Here is a 4,764-nt window from a genome sequence, read left to right on the forward strand (position 1 = left end):
AATCATATTTCAATCGTTCGTACAATCATAATTAGAAATGAATGTGTTATGAACTAAGAAAGCTAAACTGATATGAAAGTTCATATGTATTAATAAACGTATTTACAGCATTTTGTATCAACTTCGGAATTAAACAATTTAATGAAAGCAAAATTGTGAATTCATATATGTTTCACAGAATAAACATACTAGCAATCGATTGTAAGTCTTACATTCACAGAAACACTTATGGATAGAGTAACTTACAGCAAAGCATTGCCCCTAGAAAGAATCGATTACATTATAAAAATGAATTCATGGTCTCAAACAATGCAATGAGCAATTTCCCAAAATGAATCTTAATAGCTTCCCCTCTCGGTAAAATCCGGTGAATTCTTTGTCAATTTCAGAATGCAACGTAGCAAACGTCCTATCATGCCTATTGAGCAATGTCTAGCACGACAGGTTACTGGAACTGGTAGGGTCCATGGTATCATTATTCTTTGTTTTGTGAAAATGTTTCCATATGGTATTTGAAATTAAAACGTATGAAGAAACTGAAATTACATGCTGAAGGCAATGCACATTTAGATACATAAAACGTGACCGATATCCTTAATCGAATCAGAACGAATGAAAGTAATGTATGACATGAAATAATTTGTGTCTTCTCGTACATGTCGTAAGGCCGTCAAGTGTGCACAGGCTTAGTCTATATTGTATACACACTTTTACATAATATCCAAACTTTCCACGAAAGAATGCGTTTCACTGATGGTAATAAGAGTTTTGTTGTTGTTGTTCATATAAGAGTCAGGAAAAAAGTAAACTGCAACTCAGAGTATGAAGCCGTCGATTTTTAGAATAGTTTTTCTTCTTCCTCTCATTAGAGAAAAACACTTCATGTACATGGAACTATACAGGAATAACAATTAATGTAAATTCATCTCAAGTAACAAAAGTAACAAAATCTGATTAATTATTTTACCATAGCTATAATACACGTGGTGCAGAATACATGATATAATGATGACGACTAATAGTAATAATAGTAACTGGATTTATATACATGTAGCACTTTTTGCCTGAGGATACAAAGCGCTTTTACCCCGGCCTTAGCTCGAGCTACCATCTCTGGCGCTCCGTGCATTCAAGGAATCAATCCTGCCGGCACGCTTTCACCTCACCTGGATCGAGTGCAGCACAGAGTGTATAACATTCATGCTGAAGGAAAACGTGCGTGGATAAGATTCGAACCCACAACCCTCTGTTTAAAGAGCGAGAATCACAACCACTAGACCACGACGGGCCCAAACCTGGCGATATATCAAAACATTACTTATTCAAGATAGCGCGCATTTAGATACATGGAAAATGACCATTATCAACGGTTATTCTCTCTCTGTCAAATTAATCACAAGATATGAAAATTGTTATTATTTAAGACAGTATATGCACGTTCTTTTCAAAGGCGTTAAATGTACACAATAGCAGGCTATTTACATACGGATATATAATCATATGCAAGAAGTATGATTTCAAGGACAGTGATAAATGACATTATTTTGTGACGTATAAAATCGCAACATATAAAAGCAACATGATTTGAAATATCGTTATGCATTCGCTCGTATCCACAGATTCAGTCTGTATACAGTGCACATGTGATTCCAAATAATTTGAATGCGCATGACCGTTTAAGTCTTGACTGGTTCAGTCTTTTGGCCCATATGTGTTCATCTGTGATGTATAAATTCTAAAAACTGAATTTTAGTGTTATTGATGAGAAATATATAATTTTGATATTCATAAAAGTAAATTTGAAGTGCTAAAATATGTTCCAGAGTAAAGGTAACCCTTCTATAATAGTTTACCTATTTACAGCCTGGCATAAGAGAAAAAACAGTCCTGTGTAAATACATTTTTTTGCATTTTATGATTGGTGGTGATTTTACCTGATTGCTAAGAAAGAATGAATGCTTGTAAGCAAGCAACCAGAGGACCGACGGCTTAATGTCCTCTCCGAAGGACCTGGTACTGAGGATTAATGCCTTACCAAAGGGCACTAGCGCACCTACAGTGTAGTGGGAATCGAACCCGGGTCACCGGAATACGAATCCCCCGCTCTACCAACTGAGCTAAAATACATTTTAGTGATGAATAAGAACAAAACGCTGAATATTGATGTGAAGTAACAAGAACTGATTCAAAAAAGGTTACGATTATACACACATCTAATACAAAATACATGATATAAGGATGTTTTAAAATAGCTTTATTTATAATGTAATATCATGCAGGGCGTATACAAGATATAACATTGAAACAAGAAAGGGTGAAATAGAGTATATAAGAGCTGCTGTCAATATATATATAACAATGTTCACTCAAACAACTGAAATAAAGTAATCTAGTGTAAAGTATCTTCATATAATAATAAGGGGAGGATGATAGGTTTCTTGTTATGGAGCATACCCATAACCAAGGGGAATAATAAAAAGCGTCCGTTTTTCTACTACTTTTTTTCAAATTTATGAATTGAAAATATGAAATTGTGGGATGTAACAATATTTCTAATATCATTTGCTTGTTCGGTATGATGATTCGTCTGTTATGAATCTAGAGGATGAATCGCTTTTTTAATATTAGAATATTATCTGCATCACATGCAATCATATTCCCTGATGATGTTATCATCACTCGAGATAAGACAAGATGGTCGAATCTATTATTTTTATTCAGTCTAGTTGATAAAGGGAATGATGCTACTCTTCTCTTCTTCATATCACCCTCACTCATCACCTGATCAATCACACACGTCTTGTACTCATCATTTGATGTCACGACGTAGTGGTCGTCTGTCATACGATCAACGCACACATTCCAGATGACATCACTGTGGGGGATTTCCTTATGATCACCCTCTCTGTCAATAATGAGTGCTCTGCGATCTCTTGTAAAGGGTAGAGCGATGATGTGACCTGATGACAGCACATCGCGCATTACTTTCTTTTCTTTACACGTAATGGTATTGATAATCTCATTATTAACCGGCTTAATGACGTATATCATAGACTGACCCACTTCAGCAGCGATGATCATACAATCCTGATCGATTGCAACGTACACCCCTGCATCAGTATACGTCGTGTTTCTTGGTATTGTGACGTCATTGATGTGATTCCACTGTCTGTCGTATACACTGATGCACCCAGGTAGACTGTCTCCTGTACAACCTTTGATGTATCTACCACATACTACCTTGTCATCATTCAGTACTGCACATGAGATTATATATGATGTATCACTACTGTTGATCACTCTCTGTGTGGTTTTACTGTTCAAATCTAACATGTAGGTATGTCCTTCACCAATCAGTGCATCTCTGATCATCACCTTATCTTCATCTATACATCCAACAATGCACGGGTATTTGATTTTATCTCTGACATTGATTGTATCAATGAGCTTCCACTCTCCATCATACCCATCAATTCTTCCATCATACTTCTCTCTCCCAACACCCTTCACAAACCTCACACCTGATACAACACGATTTATTTCTTTCACCTCACCCTCATTCAGTTGCTTCTTTAGTTCCTCACTCACTGATGCATGCACACGATGTCCATCTATGACAATATTTTTATCGTCGTCAAGAATTCTGTCCAGTGTCTCTTTTGCTTTCTCTGCTGATTTGGTGTCGTCTTGCCATGATTTCTCAAGCTCTCCAATCTTTCTTTCGATCTCTTGAGCGATCTTCTGAATGTCAGCATGAAGAATGCACTGTTTATCTTTTATCGGTTTTCGTCTTTTCTCTGCAATTGAACGATTTTCTTCATGCCGCTTCTCTCGCTTCTCATTGTTTTCGTGAATCTTATCCTGGAGCTTTCGAATCTCCTTTTGAATTTCTTCATTTTCCCCATCAATCTCCTTGTCGATCTTATCAGCATCTTTCCTTTCTCTGGCTCTGTCTCTTTCGATCGCGATTTCGATTATGGAATCAACATCGTTCTGAATTGTATGCAAACGATCGTCTTTGGCTTGTCTGGTCTGACGAATCTCAATGCCTTTGATTCCATGCATCTCTATTCTGTCGATCACCTTTTTGCTGAGGATGCCGAGAGAGGCCTTGATTTCCGGAGTGCGTCCTCTACGTCTTGTTTCAAACATTGCTGTTGCCCATGATCTATTAGAGTGCAAGAGACACATAAAGGGATGCCATGTATCTTACAATATAGATCAATTAATTTATCATGTTTCTCGCAGTACATGTTAAGCCTACCTCTTCTTTCTATTCCGATGCATTCTTTTTTCAAGGCGCAGTCATGACAGAGTTTTTTCTTTTCCTTCACGTAGAACGTGACGTCAGTAATCGATTCGCAGTCGGCTTCTTCACAAACAGCGCCCTCTTGTACAGAGCTTAATTCAGACGCCATTGTGAAAAAAACTAAAGGAAGGTGAGGATGTGAGCTGTAAAGAAAAGGAAGAGAGAGAGATTGGATATCGCAAAAAGCAAGAGGCCTAATAGAATATACAATATCTTTTTATCAGAAAAAACTCCCTTGTCGTAATAAATAGTATGCAAGAGAGAGAGAGAGAAAGCCAAGGGGAGAGGGGGGGGGGGGGGGGGGCGGGGTTAGTGTTCACTTACATTTAAAGTTCCAAGTACGCGTACCTTTTTTTTAAACTCATACATTATTTTCTAATATTCGTTTTTTACAAAAAATGTGCTTCTTTTTGTGACCAAAATCACGCACTCTTTACAATTACAATTATCATTCT

General features: G+C 37.0%; 1 pseudogene; it reads right to left on the reverse strand.

Moving 5' to 3' along the window:
* Window positions 1-2,446: 2,446 nt before the first annotated feature.
* Window positions 2,447-4,446, reverse strand: LOC121426787 (annotated as a pseudogene).
* Window positions 4,447-4,764: the final 318 nt, after the last annotated feature.

This window comes from Lytechinus variegatus, chromosome 13, assembly GCF_018143015.1.
Source record: "Lytechinus variegatus isolate NC3 chromosome 13, Lvar_3.0, whole genome shotgun sequence".
NCBI classification, from domain to species: domain Eukaryota; kingdom Metazoa; phylum Echinodermata; class Echinoidea; order Temnopleuroida; family Toxopneustidae; genus Lytechinus; species Lytechinus variegatus.